This window comes from Lactuca saligna, chromosome 2 (genome assembly GCF_052625555.1).
Source record: "Lactuca saligna cultivar CGN05327 chromosome 2, ASM5262555v1, whole genome shotgun sequence".
NCBI lineage: Eukaryota > Viridiplantae > Streptophyta > Magnoliopsida > Asterales > Asteraceae > Lactuca > Lactuca saligna.
Genome location: NC_136418.1, coordinates 20,302,805 through 20,325,715, shown reverse-complemented (window position 1 = coordinate 20,325,715; position 22,911 = coordinate 20,302,805).

The window sequence follows — 22,911 nt, the reverse complement described above, 5'->3', positions numbered from 1 at the left end:
CACCAACCCTGCAGCACTAGTGTATGCTAGCCATACATAACGCTGGACCCTATAGACTTTCGAATATCTAATCCTACCCTAAGTTCCCAATCAGACAAGAACAGAACACAAGGCCAAATCAAACATTCTCAAGCTATAAGATCTTAGTTATGTATAACCGTGATGCATACACTAAATAACTACAGTAATGATGTCAATTCCATATAAAGAGAACCCTAAGCTAGCAGGCATCATGTAATCAGGCAATACTAACATGCAATTCCTGAAGATCCCTAGCCTAGCACTAGCATGATGTTCTAACATATCACATAATCAAATAACTGTATGGTATTTTGGGGTCTACTTTCTGGATCTTGCTGATCGTACCCCCCTGCATCCTCCTTTAGTTATTTGAAAACCATTGTAGAAATTATTTTGAAAACCTTTCTTTGATTTGAGACTAGAGTCACACGAATGTTCCTCCAATTCACTCAAACCAAGGCTCTGATACCAACTTGTAACACCCATACAATTTACGCCAATTTAAAACATTTTAATCCATTCAAAAACCATTAAGTTATTACAACTTGTTTTCAAAATAATTTAAACATCAGAGTATCCCTATAACCAAATCACAAAATCATGAAATATGAGGAGCGTTACGATCACACCTTTGCCTTGCCACGATCTCCTGATGTACCTGAAACAAGAAACTGAAACTGTAAGCCCGAAAGCTTAGTGAGTTACCCCAAAAATACCCATACATATACAACCATGCACATACAAGAATGAACATCATACTATGGGTCCAGTCAACCATCGGGTTGGAATACCCCAGGCCCTCAACCATCGGGTTGGAATGCCAATATACTACGAGTCCAATCATCCTCGGGATGGAATACTCTCGGCCCACAACCATCGTGTTGGAATGCCCACACTCCTACAAAAACAATAACTACTATGAGTCCGATCATCCATTAGGATGGAATACCCCAGGCCCTCAACCCTCGGGTTGGAATGCCCACCTACTATAAGTCCAATCATCCTACCGGGATGCAATACTCCTGGCCCACAACCATCAGTTTGGAATGCCCACCTACTATGAGTCCAATCATCTTACCGGGATGGAATACTCCTAGCTCACAACCATCGGGTTGTAATTCCTACATACTATGAGTCTAATCATCCTACCGGGATGGAATACTCTTGGCGCACAACCATCGGGTTGGAATGCCCACATACTAACAATCTATAGAGACAAGATAATAGGGCCCTATCATCCTCGGGATGGAATATCCTCCACTACCAATCAACCAAGTGCACATATAACAGTCAATCTCCTACCAGCATACAGACAACCAGACCAACTACAGGTCACTAAGCATAGCCACATCCAGTCTACCAGGATACCGATCTAACCAACAATGCAAACACATAATCATCCTTTCAACTAGAATGCCAACTAACATATCATAGCAGTAACTATCTCAAACAACGAATCAAAGGGCCAACCTTGGTGCCTTAGCCCCTTGGGTATACTAAGGATAATTCACCTTGCAACTATCGAACCGAACCACGAAGCACAATCCCGAAGCACTGCTCCAGAATCCAACACCTATAGCCATCAATGATTCATTGACATAAATATCCAAATTACCATAATACCTTTGAAGGCCAAACGGGTCAAAGTGAAAGTCGTGTCCAAAGTCAACCTTCCTGATTGACCTTACTAGCCGAGTCAACCCATTGACTCGCCGAGCTCTTAAACTCAGAAAACTCTCATATCATGACTCGACTCGCTGAGTCACCCCATGACACATCGAGTCCATCAATCTCTGAGTCCTATCCTATCCAACTCATTGATTCACCACTCAACTCACTGATCTGATTCTTAACCAGGAGAGGTTGGGGGTTCTGTGTTATGACTCGCTGAGTCCAAGAACAAACTCGTCGAGTCCACAAAAATCTTCATCAGACTTGCCGAGTTGTTCATCCAACTCGTCGAGTGCATGCCCATTATCATATGAGTCGCCAAGTCAAGCCATGCGACTCGTCGAGTCTCTTTAGTCCTTCATCCATACAGGCACTTCTTGAGCCATGCAGAAGCTTCATATTGTAGATCCGTCCTCCTAGGGCATGAAACTCACGTAAAGCTGCCAACTCTACGTGAGTATAAGGTGCTATTAGCCCAAAAAAGGCTAGGGCCAGGGTTTAAGGAAAGAATGCTTCACAACCAAACAAAGGGCTGATGCTTTATGATTTCCTGGACCAAGGCAAGTCTAGATCTAAAGCTGCAACATCAGATCTAGACCCATAACCTGAAATGGATTTTAATGATACTAAAATGGCCGCAAATCCATCCATAAGTTGATCTAGAAAGGAAAGGATCAAGGTAACAACTGCATACCTCAAAAATGTGCACAAATTGAAGTAGATTCTGGATCTATATGAGTCCCTTGATGCTATACCCTTGATCTACAAGCCTCCCTTGCTAAAATCTCCTTCCAAAGCTTCCAAGCTCACTCCAAAGTCTAACACATGATATTAGGGTTTACTGACTCTCATGGGGGTAACAAAGAGGCTGATGTGAGGATTTAAGGTCCTTTAAATATGGTGTAAACCCTAAGATTAGGATTTATATTTTTATAATAATTATAAAAATAAATTATATCGTTTACTTAGTAATTATTTCCACATTATGATCGTGAGTATAAAAATAATAATTGATTTTTGGTATAACTTCAATTAATTATTATATATATTTGTAAAATCTTCTTCGAAAGTTGTTTAAGACAATGTACATCTCCTTAGTACACAATTATATTAAATACCATATTTTGTTATGGGTATAATGTCTTTTTATGCTTTCTCAATATTTTCGCGCACATATATACGATGAATATTATAGATTAGGATTCGTCGAATAACTTCTATCTGTATATCAATCTACTTATAAACCTGTGATTTTTATTAATATTAATTAATATATCACAACAAGGTATAACTTTATCATTTATAGCATTCTACTATAACTTATATAATTCATTAATGCTTTAAACCTTTTAAATTGTTATTTTCATAAACTCTTAACCAATAATAAAATATGATGCAGTCAATGTATAGGATTTGAAAATCATCAAAACTTTAAATAGACACTCATGTATTCTCCCCCAAAATTAAGAATGTAAATGAGGGGCCGTAGAAACTCACATTCGATGCCTGATCTCGATCTAGGCTCGGTTGTTGAAGCTTGTTGTGAGGAACCGTAATTTACACCTTTTTAAATTTGGAACAAACCATCAGGACTATTTTGATTAAAGTAAAAGAGAACCCGATTTGATTTGTAGTTTAATTAACTAAAATGATAGTTTTGGTGAATCAAAAAGTGTATTTTAGCAACTTTAGGGCTGTTTTGGGAAATTATACAACAAATGGGGGTTGTTTAGTAAATTCCTTACCCACAAGAGATCAGTTTTGATAAATCATTTCAAATGGGGTTTATTTTGGCACCACGCAACATTTGTAGGGGCTGATATGGCTATTTATTATAAACAAAGGATTTTAGGGCTTTTGCGCCCTCATCTTGCCCGATCGATCAAAAGAAAGAATCAGACGCGAGGAACAAGCGCAAACGACAAACGCACGCCTTCAGCGACTCATCTGTCGAGCGAAGGGAAAAGAAATCGAAGGCGGCAGCAGGTGGCTCGGTGGAGGAGGCCAATCGTAAAGAGGAGGACCGACAAAAGGGACTTCGGTCCCCATCTTCGTCATCATCAGACCGGAGATGTGACTGGCAAACGAAGGCAGCCAAGGGATGTACTGGTGGTGGCTAAGAGATAGCAAGGAGGGGAGCACCTCCGGTACTCGGTTGGTCTGAACAAAAAAAAAGGGAAGAGGCAGCGAAGCTGCTCTCTTTTTGCTTCCGCAGTGAGATACGAAGCAGAAAAACGGGCGGCGATAGCAGCTCCGGTGGTGGGGTGTTTGACTCTTCGTTTGACAGTAAGCAAGGAGCACAACGTGAAGGTCTTGATGTCTTCTTGATTGCAGGGAAATCTCCACTTCTGGTGGAGGTTTGGGTTGATTCAATTGACAGGTAAGTGCACAAGAAAGAACCAAGAGGTTGTTGCCCTCTTTGGTCTCGATGTAACAGCCAACCACTTCGGTGGTACCTTGGCAGAAATTTGTGAAGAAGAAAAGGGTAAGAAGAAGCAATTTTGGATCAGTGATTTCATTATTGTTTTACAATTTCAATCGACAGGGAGAAAAGAAACGGAAAGAGGTTGTTGCCACCTTGATGTTCACCGGAAATGGTAACCACCTCCTTTATGATCATGTATTTGTGTATGTAAAAACATGTATTTTGTATATGTATTAACATATTTTGTGAATGTATATATTTTGTGAATGTATTGAGTGATGTGGCGGAATATGCAAATTTAGATGCTATAGTTATATTGTTAAAAGTTTAAATTCAATTATGCTTCACTCAAAGTGCCAAAAGTACATTGTCATATTTGAATATCTTAAACTGATGATATTTTCTAATGTTCTCGATTCGTGTGCCATTGATCCGGATATTAAATAATTTTTCTGAAAATGACAAATAATAATCTCGGTTATAAGGTTTCCAAAAAGTCAGATCGATCTTAAATCCGATAAGTAGAAATCCGGGAATATTCGTTTAAAGTTATGCGATTAATAGGATTGGATTCGACAAATTTTTCAAATCTGATTTCGGTCGAGTTTAAAAATATTATAAAAATATAATAAAATAATAGCCCATAATCAGAATTCAAAAACATGTTTAAATACGGTTTACGAGACTCAAAGTCTTCCAAACGAAACAATGTATGTTTGTTTCAAAAAAATTAAATAAATACTGATTTTTAAAATTTTAATGACTCTTCACTTTCTCATACAACCTTCGTTTTGGTCGTTCGTTATTTCCACGAAATCAAGATAACATAATCTACTCAAATATCTATTCCATAACTTTAAAATATATTTAATACAAAATTTTATATTTAACACCACCAAAAATTAAATTTTTGGCGATTTTCGATCTGATCTCAACGATAGAGGGTTTTAGGCCGCTTGAGATGTTTTAAAAGCAATTATGAAATAAGTTATTTAATATACTTTACAAACATTAAATTAAATGTAATTGGTTTTTATTTCATAACGGTTTGACCGCCAAACTCTGACCAATTTTTACCAGTAGTTACATTATCCACCATTGAAATGAATTTCGTCCCGAAATTCAACGTGTAGATAAAATATTATAAAACAATTGGTGACATTTTCTTTTCGCTTTATTCACACATGATTGGGTACTCGGTCGAATAGATGGCTTTATTCTAATCCCTACAAAGAGAAATGAATAGGGAATACAATCGAATCAAGTCTTTTAAGGTTATCGAATCTTATATACCTTTCTATCAGGTGTACTTTCCCAATTGTGAAATATTCACATGGTTTCCTAGCTAACTTCATTGAAAAAGATATGACAAGTGTGTCATGGGACCGACACTCTTTGGAACTTGTCGTATGAAAAAGTGTCATGTTTGTCGTTTAGTTCTCAAGATAATTCGATATAAATATCAGGACCAAATCCTATTAACAATTTCTAATGTCCTTTGAGCTGCAAGTTTAACATGTCTAGTTCTCTAAGCCGGATCCTTTCTCTAAAAGATTAGGTATTTAAATCTACACAGTTTCTGACTTGGAAGTCAAGATACTTACATTTTTTGTTCACATAACTCTCTTGTCGTTCCTGACCAGTCTAAAATCTTTCTCCAGTTTATACAATCTTTTCTGTGATCTCATAAGTTCTTCTTGGATCAGAGTGCAACATATCATCTATATGCTCTTTATTTAATTTATCATCTTCAATCATTACTCAATATATCGAGGATCAACACTTTCTCTGTACAAAGCCTCAAGAGGTGAGGTCTTTATGCTAGTGTGACAACTATCATTGTAGGAAAGTCAATTAACAAAAATGAGCATTCCAAGAAATATCCAAAGGTCTATCAGAGATGTATAGAGCATATTACTCACGTCAATATGGTTCATTCGGTCTAACCATTGGGGAGAGTAAGCTAGGCTTATGTCTAAGCACATACTTAAGGATTTTGATGATTGTCATAACTAATAGGTGAATCTACTATCTTAATGGGGGATGATAGAGATTGGCACCTCGTGTAGTCTGATGATTTCTTTTGCAAGTATTGGTCAACTTTTCCATTTCACATGGTTCTTAGATTAGCACGATGTAAATCTCATTACAATGTTAACGAATCTCACCCATCATGATGACAACAGTTTTCTTATATATGTTATTTAACCAAAAGCATAGGCAAAAACCTTATCTTAATTCCTCGATGTGCACATCAATCCTTTATATACATGTCGTCGTGGACAAACAAGTTCTCTATTGTTTCAGAAGGGTAGGATTTGTCCTCTACACCATAGTTGTTCCATCTTCTGGAATATATTATCTTGCTTAATTTCCAGTTGGATTTTGTTTCCTTTTTCGTGTTAATATACTTGATAGTTGGGGTACCATAAACAAGTCCTTGATGGTCACTGGTAGTTTCCAATATAAATTCCGTTTTTGTTGTTAAAATTCCAGCGTTCTTTTCCTGGGGAAAAGTCTTCACTTAAACTTCCACATTAGATCAAATCCTTCATATTTGATTAAATCCTTCACATTTTATCAAATCCTTCACATTTGATCTTTAGGGTGAGACAGCAACTTTAGGTTCTTCTCCAACCTGTAATTAAAAATCACCATGTCTTTCTTCTGGGGTACACTTCGTCATACAATTTCCTTTTAGTACAAATCTAGACACAATGAGGAGGTAGCTGATTCATACCTAAGATGATGTCCAAGCTTCTGCTCGGAATTGGCATAAACTTTATAAGTAATGATCGATCGTTGATGGTTACAGTTAAAGGGGGTCGTATAACGACTTGACGTGACACAAACAAAATCAAGTCATATAGACAACGATATTGGACTTTTGGTGACATACGTATGAGATTGATGTGACAAACATGATTAGTAAGTGTTAGGATGAAATTTATTTAAAATTTTGCAAGTACGTTTCCCATTGCTCACTGGTTGTCTCTACTCTATAGGTTTCCTGCAATCTATCGGATTCATTACGTAGAATAGGTTTAACTTTAAGGTTCACAAATATTTCGCCACACACCTAAAACAAAAATACTCTAGCATACGAGTGCTTAATAAGAAACGCGCTAGTTACTACTGATGTGTCATGGATTTCATTCCCTTTTTTGATCACGATTGCTCTGAATCGAGTTTTCACCGCCTAGTTCTTTAGTCTTGGGCAGTTTCTCTCAAAGTGCCAATTTTCACCATTTTCGTAACAAGCTTTTCTTCCACCAATTCTTGTTCTAATCTCTACATTTCATCTCTTAGTACCACACTCTTATGAGCATCGCCTGTAGTCCATCTTAAGTCATTGCATAAGCAGATTCGATGCCCGTAATTTACACATAATAGTTCTAATTGGTAAAATTTGTGTCCTTAAAAGTGTAGGTGTCAAACTTAACACTATAGCCTTCCATATTGGAGCTGACATGAAATACCGATTCCATTTTTTCGCTATAGGGAGTCTTTCCTACAATTCCTTCAATGTCGTAGAAGCATCTAGGTTAATGTCACTATTATTTCTATGTTTGTTGCTTACGAAATCTACCTTGTACAAATTCGTTGTTCCTGTTGACCTTGTAAGTGACCAAGGTGTTAACTACTAGTTGTTCGATCATTATCTCGATCATAGTTGCGACAAGTGATTGTGTCGGTGTCGAACGATTACTAACCGTATCTTGTGAGACATATCTTTTCTCATTACAATTTGTTCAAGGAGAAATAAGTCACGTGAAAATATCGTTGTGGACATTAGTGATAAGATTACAATTGTGCCAAACGTGTATAATTGATGTGGGTTTGCTTGAGACTAACTCTACTACGAGTATTAGATGTAGCAAACTTCTATACTACCACCAAGGGTGAAATGTTACACTTGGAACGAGTGAAAAGAAACTAGCAAGTATTGGAACAAGTTATAAAAATTTACGAAGAAAATGCTACAGGAAAAATATCTACTACTCGATATTTTGACTATATCACGACTTCCGAAGTTACAATTTATTAGAATCGAGATATTTTGGATGTAGACAAGATTCCTAACAACTTTCATGTTTCACATTTTTTTTATCGTGTCTGTTTTATTCTCCTTAAAAAAGGGTCACAAAAGATGAATGGTTGGCGTAGGTGTCCTTTTTTTGAACTTGGATGGTTCAAACATAAGTCAGACGGTTCACAACAGAAAGAAACAAATTGATTGAATACCTAATCCAAATTTGAAATGATTTGTAAATGTGAGTATTTTACATGGTATCCTTAAGATGTCTAACAAGAGTATTCATAGCATATCATAGCCGAGAAATTAGTATTGCGAGTTAATCATCGGACATGATTTATGTTTATGATACTTACAGTTTCATGAGCATTTGAGGTAAATATTTGCCAAATATTCGTAAAGTGTTTATTAAACTTTTGAGGGTTCTTAAGCATTTTAAACTGTGATTTTTCCTTAATTATTTTGGACTCCCAATGTTTTAGTCTATCAACAACCGAATCTAAGCATAATTGTTCATCGGTCCAACCAAAATTAAACATAGGTGATCAGTCTATGTCTAGTTGAGGTTCGGCCCACATACAATCAACTTAGTTAAGGTGTTTGACCTAAAACCTTGCGGTGTATTAGCATTCGAGGGTTCGAGTTTCTATATGTATATATGTATAACCCTATATTTGTAGGCTAAGTAATATAGCTAACCTAAAAGAGTAATCCCTAGGCTATAGTCGCGCTTTCCTAAGAAAGTACTAGTTCGCTATAGCCAATAGCTTTGATACCAGTTTGTCACACCTTCGGCCGACGGTGGAAACGCCGAAGTGCGTGACGTAATTCAATAATCATAGTTATTCAACATACATTGAACAGTACAAATATAATGTTTTATTATTACCGAAAAGAAATTACATTGACAAGACTATTGTTGAAATACTACACACGCCTAACAATCTGCATTCGCAATTGTGTGATAAGAATTTCAGAGGATCTTCTGTATGAACTCTTCCGACCTTACAAATAACCTGAGAATACATGCATTAAGATACATCAACAAAATTGTTGGTGAGTTCTACAGGTTTTGACACAAAGTATTTTTATACCAAAAAATGTTTTATAAAATGTATCTAGTTGATCAGCTTTTATAAAAGGGTACTATTCTATCGAAAGTATAAAATAATTGAATCATAAAAGTATATTTAAACTCATTTAGAAATGTAAGTTGCTGAAATCCAAAAATACACCTTTTATAATATATATATATATATATATATATATATATATATATATATATATATATATATATATATATATATATATATAAACCAAACCTATAACAAATTCTCAACGTTCCCATTTCCAAAGTGATTTTTATATAAATATTTCGAATATCAATTTATATAAAATAAAGTTATATCACACTTAGTGAAAACATAACGTAGGCAAGTGTATTCTTGTAACCTTGTACAAGCATTTATATAGTTTATATGTAAAACTCATAATTTTCGAATTTTATAAACTTTGTAAATCCGTGTCGTATTATTAATTAAGCATTATCTTACTTAATTTGAAAATTGCCACTTAACCAGTGGGACAAACTCATCCCAAAATACTTTTCAACAACCGGTAAATTATAAACATGTATTTTTACCACTCGTATAATTTCAACGACAATTATTAATTATTCTCTTTACAGTTCTGTTATTTGAAACATCTCTGCGTACGGAGAATTTTGTCGTAGGGAGAGGTAGTTAACAACCTGAACACTCTTACACACTCGGTCCAAATTGGGAGGATTGTCTCAATCTAGACATATACTTCTTCGAATAAAAATCTTCAATATAACAATTTGTCTATAACTGACACTATTCGTCACTCCTCCACAAGCCATATAGGCACAATAAACAAGCCACACAAGCACAATATAAATAAAAATGGAGGAATCAATATCATTACTAACGTTTAAAAGTAGTCGTATAGTAACGAAGAAAGAAACACTTGACGCCTGTTGCCTTGTCAAACGAATTTGTAGTGTTGCCTTGTCAGACAAAGTTGTAGCTAGCAACCACAAATTGAAAATAACAATTTGCATAAATCTTTCCATAAGAAATATATCTAAATCAATTGTTCTTTATTATAAATCTATGCCGTGTACATCGACCTACAATATATGATCCCTCCTGGATTAACGGTTATAAAGCTAGGTGTCAATTTAGGAATTGATCCTTACGAAGGAAAAACACACCATCATAAACCTCCCTCTTTCACCCCTTTTCGATACATTTCTCTCCCAAGCACACACATGATACACAATCCAAAAAATCCATGACGATAATTCTTCGACTCATAAAATTCATCATTCACTAGGGTCACTAACGCAAATCTTAAATTATTATGATTTTTGAACCTTAGTGAATTTAGTTAAATAGTGTTCGACTATTGTGGCGATAATCATTTGAGTAGTTCCTTACTTCAGCCGATAAGGAGGATGTTCATTCGCGTAGCCGAATACTCACTTATGTCGATATTCGATAAGTTGCATAATTTATATGATATATAATTTATTAGGTAATAATCCCCAAAAATTCGAGAATTAATTATATTATCATATGTGACGAGTTTTGTATCACAACTAAAATGATTTATATTTTTATAATAATTATAAAAATAAATTATATCATTTACTTAGTAATTGTTTCCACATTATCATTGGGAGTATTAAACTAATAACTGATTTTTGGTATATTTTCAATTAATTATTATATATATTTGTCAAATTTTCGTTTATAGTCGTTTAAGACAATGTACATTTCCTTTGTACACAATTATATTAAATACCATATTTTGTTATGGGTATAATGTCTTTTTATGCTTTCTCAATATTTTCGTGCACAAATATACGACGAATATTACAGTTTAGGATTCGTCGAATAACTTATATAATTATATCAATATACTTATAAACCTGTGATTTTTATTTATATTAACTAATATACCAAAACAATGTATAATTTGATCATTTATAGTATTCTACTATAACTTATATAATTTATTAATGCTTATACCTTTTAGATTGTTATTTTCATAAACTCTTAACCAATAATAAAATATGATGCAGTTAATGCATAAGATTTGAAAATCATCAAAACTTTAAGTAGACACTCATGTATTCTCCGCCAAAATTAAGAATGTAAATGAGGGGCCGTAGAAACTCACATTCGATGCGTGATCTCGATCTAGACTCGGTTGTTGAAGCTTGTCGTGAGGAACCGTAATTTACACCTTTGTAAATTTGGAACAAACCATCAGGACTATTTTTATTAAAGTAAAAGAGAATCCGATTTGATTTGTAGTTTAATTAACTAAAATGATAGTCTTGGTGAATCAAAACAAATGAGAGAGAGCCTTGGTGTATTTTAGCAACTGTAGGGCTGTTTTGGGAAATAATACAACAAATAGGGGTTGTTTAGTAAATTCCTTAACCACAAGAGATCAGTTTTGATAAATCGTTTCAAATGGGGTTTATTTTGGCACCACGCAACATTTGTAGGGGCTGATATGGCTATTTATTATAAACAAACGATTTTAGGGCTTTTGCGCCCTCATCTTGCCCGATCGATCAAAAGAAAGAATCAGACGCGAGGAACAAGCGCAAACGACACACGCACGCCTTCAGCAACTCATCCGTCGAGCGAAGGGAAAAGAAATCGAAGGCGGCAGCAGGTGGCTCGGTGGAGGAGGCCAATCGTAAAGAGGAGGACTGACAAAAGGGACTTCGGTCCTCATCTTCGTCATCATCAGACCGGAGATGTGACTGGCGAACGAAGGCAGCCAAGGGATGTACTGGTGGTGGCTAAGAGATAGCGAGGAGGGGAGCACCTCCGGTACTCGGTTGGTCCGAACAAAAAAGAAGGGAAGAGGCAGCGAAGCTGCTCTCTTTTTGCTTCCGCAGTGAGATACGAAGGAAAAAAACGGGTGGCGATAGCAGCTCCGGTGGTGGGGTGTTTGACTCTTCGTTTGACAGTAAGCAAGGAGCACAACGTGAAGGTCTTGATGTCTTCTTGATTGCAGGGAAATCTCCACTTCTGGTGGAGGTTTGGGTTGATTCAATTGACAGGTAAGTGCACAAGAAAGAACCAAGAGGCTGTTGCCCTCTTTGGTCTCGATGTAACAGCCAACCACTTCGATGGTACCTTGGCAGAAATTTGTGAAGAAGAAAAGGGTAAGAAGAAGCAATTTTGGATCAGTGATTTCATTATTGTTTTACAATTTCAATCGAGAGGTTGTTGCCACCTTGATGTTCACCGGAAATGGTAACCACCTCGTAGATGATCATGTATTTGTGTATGTAAAAACATGTATTTTGTATATGTATTAACATATTTTGTGAATGTATATATTTTGTGAATGTATTGAGTGATGTGGCGGAAAAATGCAAATTTAGATGCTATAGTTATATTGTTAAAAGTTTAAATTCAATTATGCTTCACTCAATGTGCCAAAAGTACAATGTCAATATCTTAAAATGATGATATTTTCTAATGTTCTCGATTCGTGAGCCATCGATCTGGATATTAAATATTTTTTCTGAAAATGACAAATAATAATCTCAGTTATAAGGTTTTCAAAAGGTCAGACGGATCTTAAATCCGATAAGTAGAAATCCGAGAATATTCGTTTAAAGTTTTGCGATTAATAGGATTGGATTCGACAGATTTTTCAATTCTGGTTTCGGTCGAGTTTAAAAATATTATAAAAATATAATAAAATAATAGCCCATAATCAGAATTCAAAAACATGTTCAAATACGGTTTACGAGACTCATAGTCTTCCAAACGAAACAATGTTTGTTTGTTTCAAAAAAATTAAATAAATATTGATTTTTAAAATTTTAATGAGTCTTAACTTTCTCATACATCCTTCGTTTTGGTCGTTCGTTATTTCCATGAAATCAAGATAACATAATCTACTCAAATATCTATTCCATAACTTTAAAATATATTTAATACAAAATTAAATATTTAACACCACCAAAAATTAAATTTTTGGCGATTTTCAATCTGATCTCAACAATAGAGGGTTTTAGGCCGCTTGAGATGTTTTAAAACCAGTTATGAAATAAGTTATTTAATGTACTTTACAAACATTAAATTAAATGTAATTGGTTTTTATTTCATAACGGTTTGACCGCCAAACTCTGACCAATTTTTACCAGTAGTTACATTATCCACCATTGAAATGAATTTCGTCCCGAAATTCAACGTGTAGATAAAATATTATAAAACAATTGGTGACATTTTCTTTTCGCTTTATTCACACAAGATCATTCCATAGTCGTTATAAGTCGTATAGCTATAGATTGGGTACTCGGTCGAATAGATGGCTTTATTCTAATCCCTACAAAGAGAAATGAATAGGGAATACAATCGAATCAAGTCTTTTAAGGTTATCGAATCTTATATACCTTTATATCAGGTGTACTTTCCCAATTGTGAAATATTCACATGGTTTCCTAGCTAACTTCATTGAAAAAGATATGACAAGTGTGTCATGGGACCGACACTCTTTGGAACTTGTCGTATGAAAAAGTGTCGTGTTTGTCGTTTAGTTCTCAAGATAATTCGATATAAATATCAGGACCAAATCCTATTAACAATTTCTAATGTCCTTTGAGCTGCAAGTTTAACATGTCTAGTTCTCTAAGCCGGATCCTTTCTCTAAAAGTTTAGGTATTTAAATCTACACAGTTTCTGACTTGGAAGTCAAGATACTTACATTTTTTGTTCACATAACTCTCTTGTCGTTCCTGACCAGTCTAAAATCTTTATCCGGTTTATACAATCTTTTCTGTGATCTCATAAGTGCTTCTTGGATCAGAGTGCAACATATCATCTATATGCTCTTTATATAATTTATCATCTTCAATCATTACTCAATATATCGAGGATCAACACTTTCTCCGTACAAAGCCTCAAGTGGTGAGGTCTTTATGCTAGTGTGACAACTATCATTGTAGGAAACTCAATTAACACAAATGAGCATTCCAAGAAATATCCAAAGGTCTATCAGAGATATATAGAGCATATTACTCACGTCAATATGGTTCATTCGGTCTAACCATTGGGGAGAGTAAGCTAGGCTTATGTCTAAGCACATACTTAAGGATTTTGATGATTGTCATAATTAATAGGTGAATCTACTATCTTAATGGGGGATGATAGAGATTGGCACCTCGTGTAGTCTGATGATTTCTTTTGCAAGTATTGGTCAGCTTTTCCATTTCACATGGTTCTTAGATTAGCATGATGTGGGCGTACTTAGTCAATCCGTGAACCACTACATGAATAGAAATCTTTAGCTTTCTTGGGTAGTTTTGATATAAAGTCCATTGACGTTGGTTCCCACTTTTACTTGGGTATTTCTCTAACATTACTCTATTCTTGAGTGTTTCTGACATTTTGCCTTTAGGACAAGTATGATATTTGTCCATTTCATTGCTAATCTAAACTTTCATGGATGTTCACCATTATCATTCCTTTGGATATAAGAACATTAGGTCAGAAGACTAGATGGATGGGACACTTTAGTCTATGTGCGTCGTCTAAGACTATGCTCCCGTGATCACTACACTTAGACGTACAAATTTGGCTCATAAAGCATCGCATCCCGTCATCCTTAAGATTTACTTATTTATCCATCTTTCACAGAGTTTATCTCGCGAAGCCTTTCCTCCCTCAGATTCTTGAGTTAAACTTCTCGAATTCGAGTCGTAGGTTGTGAATGGATATTCATAATTAACATTCGTACTGAACAAGGTTTGGTACGTTCTTTTTGGCTCAAGAAATTTTCTACTATGTAAATCTCATTACAATGTTAACGAATCTCACCCATCATGATGACAACAGTTTTCTCATTTATGTCATTTAACCAAAAGCATAGGCAAAAACCTTATCTTAATTCCTCGATGTGCACATCAATCCTTTATATACATGTCGTCGTGGACAAACAAGTTCTCTATTGTTTCAGAAGGGTAGGATTTGTCCTCTACACCATAGTTGTTCCATCTTCTGGAATATATTATCTTGCTTAATTTCCAGTTGGATTTTGTTTCCTTTTTCGTGTTAATATACTTGATAGTTGGGGTACCATAAACAAGTCCTTGATGGTCACTGGTAGTTTCCAATATAAATTCCGTTTTTGTTGTTAAAATTCCAGCGTTCTTTTCCTGGGGAAAAGTCTTCACTTAAACTTCCACATTAGATCAAATCCTTCATATTTGATTAAATCCTTCACATTTTATCAAATCCTTCACATTTGATCTTTAGGGTGAGACAGCAACTTTAGGTTCTTCTCCAACCTGTAATTAAAAATCACCATGTCTTTCTTCTGGGGTACGCTTCGTCATACAATTTCCTTTTAGTACAAATCTAGACACAATGAGGAGGTAGCTGATTCATACCTAAGATGATGTCCAAGCTTCTGCTCGGAATTGTCATAAACTTTATAAGTAATGATCGATCGTTGATGGTTACAGTTAAAGGGGGTCGTATAACGACTTGACGTGACACAAACAAAATCAAGTCATATAGACAACGATATTGGACTTTTGGTGACATACGTATGAGATTGATGTGACAAACATGATTAGTAAGTGTTAGGATGAAATTTATTTAAAATTTTGCGAGTACGTTTCCCATTGCTCACTGGTTGTCTCTACTCTATAGGTTTCCTCCAATCTATCGGATTCATTACGTAGAATAGGTTTAACTTTAAGGTTCACAAATATTTCGCCACACACCTAAAACAAAAATACTCTAGCATACGAGTGCTTAATAAGAAACGCGCTAGTTACTACTGATGTGTCATGGATTTCATTCCCTTTTTTGATCACGATTGCTCTGAATCGAGTTTTCACCTCCTAGTTCTTTAGTCTTGGGCAGTTTCTCTCAAAGTGCCAATTTTCACCATTTTTGTAAGAAGCTTTTCTTCCTCTAATCTCTACATTTCATCTCTTAGTATCACACTCTTATGAGCATCTCCTGTAGTCCTTCTCAAGTCATTGCATAAGCAGATTCGATGCCCGTAATTTACACATAATAGTTCTAATTGGTAAAATTTGCGTCCTTAAAAGTGTAGGTGTCAAACTTAACACTATAGCCTTCCATATTGGAGCTGACATGAAATAACGATTCCATTTTTTCGCTATAGGGAGTCTTTCCTACAATTCCTTCAATGTCGTAGAAGCATCTAGGTTAATGTCACTATTATTTCTATGTTTGTTGCTTACGAAATCTACCTTGTACAAATTCGTTGTTCCTGTTGACCTTGTAAGTGACCAAGGTGTTAACTACTAGTTGTTCGATCATTAACTCGATTATAGTTGCGACAAGCGATTGTGTCGGTGTCGGACGATTACTGACCGTATCTTGTGAGATATATCTTTTCTCATTACAATTTGTTCAAGGAGAAATAAGTCACGTGAAAATATAGTTGTGGACATTAGTGATAAGATTACAATTGTGCCAAACGTGTATAATTGATGTGGGTTTGTATAATTGATGTGGGTTTGCTTGAGACTAACTCTACTACGAGTATTAGATGTAGCAAACTTCTATAGTACCACCAAGGGTGAAATGTTACACTTGGAACGAGTGAAAAGAAACTAGCAAGTATTGGAACAAGTTATAAAAATTTACGAAGAAAATGCTACAGGAAAAATATCTACTACTCGATATTTTGACTATATCACGAGTTCCGAAGTTACAATTTATTAGAATCGAGATATTTTGGATGTAGACAAGATTCCTAACAACTTTCATGTTTCACATTTTTTTTATCGTGTCTGTTTTATTCTCCTTAAAAAAGGGTCACAAAAGATGAATGGTTGGCGTAGGTGTCCTTTTTTTGAACTTGGATGGTTCAAACATAAGTCAGACGGTTCACAACAGAAAGAAACAAATTGATTGAATACCTAATCCAAATTCGAAATGATTTGTAAATGTGAGTATTTTACATGGTATCCTTAGGATGTCTAACAAGAGTATTCATAGCATATCATAGCCGAGAAATTAGTATTCCGAGTTAATCATCGGACATGATTTATGTTTATGATACTTACAGTTTCATGAGCATTTGAGGTAAATATTTGCCAAATATTCGTAAAGTGTTTATTAAACTTTTGAGGGTTCTTAAGCATTTTAAACTATGATTTTTCCTTAAATATTTTGGACTCCCAATGTTTTAGTTTATCAACAACCGAATCTAAGCATAATTGTTCATCGGTCCAACCAAAATTAAACATAGGTGATCAGTCTATGTCTAGTTGAGGTTCGGCCCACATACAATCAACTTAGTTAAGGTGTTTGACCTAAAACCTTGCGGTATATTTGCATTCAAGGGTTCAAGTTTCTATATGTATATATGTATAACCCTATATTTGTAGGCTAAGGAATATAGCTAACCTAAAAGAGTAATCCCTAGGCTATAGTCGCGCTTTCCTAAGAAAGTACTAGTTCGCTATAGCCAATAGCTTTGATACCAGTTTGTCACACCTTCGGCCGACGACGGAAACGCCGAAGTCCGTGACGTAAATCAATAATCACAGTTATTCAACATACATTGAACAGTACAAATATAATGTTTTATTATTACCGAAAAGAAATTACATTGACAAGACTATTATTGAAATACTACACACGCCTAACAATCTGGCATTCGTAATTGTGTGATAAGAATTTCAGAGGATCTTCTGTATGAACTCTTCCGACCTTACAAATAACCTGAGAATACATGCATTAAGATACGTCAACAAAATTGTTGGTGAGTTCTACAGGTTTTGACACAAAGTATTTTTATACCAAAAAATGTTTTATAAAATGTATCTAGTTGATCAGCGTTTATACAAGGGTACTATTCTATCGAAAGTATAAAATAATTGAATCATAAAAGTATATTTAAACTCATTTAGAAATGTAATTTGCTCAAATCCAAAAATACACCTTTTATAATATATATATATACATATATATATATATATATATATATATACATACATATATATATATATATATATATATATATATATATATATATATATATATATATATATATATATATATATATATATATATAAACCAAACCTATAACAAATTCTCAACGTTCCCATTTCCAAAGTGATTTTTAAATAAAGATTTCGAATATCAATTTATATAAAATAAAGTTATATCACACTTAGTGAAAACATAACGTAGGCAAGTGTATTCTTGAAACCTTGTACAAGCATTTATATAGTTTATATGTAAAACTCATAATTTTCGAATTTTATAAACTTTGTAAATCCGTGTCGTATTATTAATTAAGCATTATCTTACTTAATTTGAAAATTGCCACTTAACCAGTGGGACAAACTCATCCCAAAATACTTTTCAACAACCGGTAAATTATAAACATGTATTTTTACCACTCGTATAATTTCAACGACAATTATTAATTATTCTCTTTACAGTTCTGTTATTTGAAACATCTCTGCGTACGGAGAATTTTGTCGTAGGGAGAGGTAGTTAACAACCTGAACACTCTTACACACTCGGTCCAAATTGGGAGGATTGACTCAATCTAGACATATACTTCTTCGAACAAAAATCTTCAATATAACAATTTGTCTATAACTGACACTATTCTTTGCTCCTCCACAAGCCATATAGGCACAATAAACAAGCCACACAAGCACAATATAAATAAAAATGGAGGAATCAAGATCGTTACTAATGTTTAAAAGCAGTCGTATAGTAACGAAGAAAGAAACACTTGACGCCTCTTGTCAAACGAAGTTGTAGTGTTGCCTTGTCAGACAAAGTTGTAGCTAGCAACCACAGATTGAAAATAACAATTTGCATAAATCTTTCCATAAGAAATATATCTACATCAATTGTTCTTTATTATAAATCTATGCCGTGTACATCGACCTACAATATATGATCCCTCCTGGATTAACGGTTATAAAGCTAGGTGTCAATTTAGGATTTGATCCTTACGAAGGAAAAACACACCATCATAAACCACCCTCTTTTACCCCTTTTTGATACATTTCTCTCACAAGCACACACATGATACACAATCCGAAAAATCCATGACGATAATTCTTCGACTCATAAAATTCGTCATTCACTAGGGTCACTAACGCAAATCTTAAATTATTATGATTTTTGAACCTTAGTGAATTTAGTTAAATAGTTTTGACTATTGTGGCGATAATCATTTGAGTAGTTCCTTACTTCAGCCGATAAGGAGGATGTTCATTCGCGTAGCCGAATACTTACTTATGTCGATATTCGATAAGTTGCATAATTTATATGATATATAATTTATTAGGTAATAATCCCCAAAAATTCGAGAATTAATTATATTATCATATGTGACGAGTTTTGTATCACAACTAAAATGATTTATATTTTTATCATAATTATAAAAATAAATTATATCATTTACTTAGTAATTGTTTCCACATTATGATTGGGAGTATTAAAATAATAATTGATTTTTGGTATATTTTCAATTAATTATAATATATATTTGTTAAATTTTCGTTTATAGTCGTTTAAGACAATGTACATTTCCTTTGTACACAATTATATTGAATACCATATTTTGTTATGGGTATAATGTCTTTTTATGCTTTCTCAATATTTTCACGCACAAATATACGACGAATATTACAGTTTAGGATTCGTCGAATAACTTATATAATTATATCAATATACTTATAAACCTGTGATTTTTATTTATATTAACTAATATATCAAAACAATGTATAATTTGATCATTTTTAGCATTCTACTATAACTTATATAATTTATTAATGCTTTATACCTTTTAGATTGTTATTTTCATAAACTCTTAACCAATAATAAAATATGATGCAGTTAATGCATAAGATTTGAAAATCATCAAAACTTTAAGTAGACACTCATGTATTCTCCGCCAAAATTAAGAATGTAAATGAGGGGCCGTAGAAACTCACATTCGATGCGTGATCTCGATCTAGACTCGGTTGTTGAAGCTTGTCGTGAGGAACCGTAATTTACACCTTTGTAAATTTGGAACAAACCATCAGGACTATTTTGATTAAAGTAAAAGAGAACCCGATTTGATTTGTAGTTTAATTAACTAAAATGATAGTTTTGGTGAATCAAATCAAATGAGAGAGAGCTTTGGTGTATTTTAACAACTGTAGGGCTGTTTTGGGAAATAATACAACAAATGGGGGTTGTTTAGTAAATTCCTTAACCACAAGAGATCAGTTTTGATAAATCGTTTCAAATGGGGTTTATTTTGGCACCACGCAACATTTGTAGGGGCTGATATGGCTATTTATTATAAACAAACGATTTTAGGGCTTTTGCGCCCTCATCTTGCCCGATCGATCAAAAGAAAGAATCAGACGCGAGGAACAAGCGCAAACGACACACGCACGCCTTCAGCGACTCATCCGTCGAGCGAAGGGAAAAGAAATCGAAGGCGGCAGCAGGTGGCTCGGTGGAGGAGGCCAATCGTAAAGAGGAGGACCGACAAAAGGGACTTCGGTCCTCATCTTCGTCATCATCAGACCGGAGATGTGACTGGCGAACGAAGGCAGCCAAGGGATGTACTGGTGGTGGCTAAGAGATAGCGAGGAGGGGAGCACCTCCGGTACTCGGTTGGTCCGAACAAAAAAGAAGGGAAGAGGCAGCGAAGCTGCTCTCTTTTTGCTTCCGCAGTGAGATACGAAGGAAAAAAACGGGTGGCGATAGCAGCTCCGGTGGTGGGGTGTTTGACTCTTCGTTTGACAGTAAGCAAGGAGCACAACGTGAAGGTCTTGATGTCTTCTTGATTGCAGGGAAATCTCCACTTCTGGTGGAGGTTTGGGTTGATTCAATTGACAGGTAAGTGCACAAGAAAGAACCAAGAGGCTGTTGCCCTCTTTGGTCTCGATGTAACAGCCAACCACTTTGGTGGTACCTTGGCAGAAATTTGTGAAGAAGAAAAGGGTAAGAAGAAGCAATTTTGGATCAGTGATTTCATTATTGTTTTACAATTTCAATCGAGAGGTTGTTGCCACCTTGATGTTCACCGGAAATGGTAACCACCTCGTAGATGATCATGTATTTGTGTATGTAAAAACATGTATTTTGTATATGTATTAACATATTTTGTGAATGTATATATTTTGTGAATGTATTGAGTGATGTGGCGGAAAATGCAAATTTAGATGCTATAGTTATATTGTTAAAAGTTTAAATTCAATTATGCTTCACTCAATGTGCCAAAAGTACAATGTCAATATCTTAAAATGATGATATTTTCTAATGTTCTCGATTCGTGTGCCATCGATCTGGATATTAAATATTTTTTCTGAAAATGACAAATAATAATCTCGGTTATAATGTTTCCAAAAACTCAGACGGATCTTAAATCCGATAAGTAGAAATCCGAGAATATTCGTTTAAAGTTTTGCGATTAATAGGATTGGATTCGACAGATTTTTCAAATCTGATTTCGGTCGAGTTTAAAAATATTATAAAAATATAATAAAATAATAGCCCATAATCAGAATTCAAAAACATGTTCAAATACGGTTTACGAGACTCATAGTCTTCCAAACGAAACAATGTATGTTTGTTTCAAAAAAATTATATAAATATTGATTTTTAAAATTTTAATGAGTCTTAACTTTCTCATACATCCTTCGTTTTGGTCGTTCATTATTTGCACGAAATCAAGATAACATAATCTACTCAAATATCTATTCCATAACTTTAAAATATATTTAATACAAAATTTTATATTTAACACCACCAAAAATTAAATTTTTGGCGATTTTCGATTTGATCTCAACGATAGAGGGTTTTAGGCCGCTTGAGATGTTTTAAAAGCAATTATGAAATAAGTTATTTAATATACTTTACAAACATAAAATTAAATGTAATTGGTTTTTATTTCATAACGGTTTGACCGCCAAACTCTGACCAATTTTTACTAGTAGTTACATTATCCACCATTGAAATGAATTTCCTCCCGAAATTGAACGTGTAGATAAAATATTATAAAACGATTGGTGAAATTTTCTTTTTGATTTATTCACACATGATCATTCTATAGTCGTTATAAGTCGTATAACTATAGATTGGTTAATCGGTTGAATAGATAGTTTTATTCTAATCCCTACAAAGAGAAATGAATAGGGAATACAATCGAATCAAGTCTTTTAAGGTTATCGAATCTTATATACCTTTCTACTAGGTATACTTTCCCAATTGTGAAATACTCACATGGTTTCCTAGCTAACTTCATTGAAAAAGATATGACAAGTGTGTCATGGGACCGACACTCTTTGAAACTTGTCGTATGAAAAAGTGTCGTGTTTGTCGTTTAGTTCTCAAGATAATTCGATATAATATCGGGACCAAATCCTATTAACAATTTCTAATGTCCTTTGAGCTGCAAGTTTAACATGTCTCGTTCTCTAAGCCGAATCCTTTCTCTAAAAGATTAGGTATTTAAATCTACACAGTTTCTGACTTGGAAGTCAAGATACTTACATTTTTTGTTCACATAACTCTCTTGTCATTCCTGACCAGTCTAAAATCTGTCTCCGGTTAGTGCTTCTTGGATCAGAGTGCAACATATCATCTATATGCTCTTTATTTAATTTATCATCTTCAATCATTACTCAATATATCGAGGATTAACACTTTCTCCGTACAAAGCCTCAAGTGGTGAGGTCTTTATG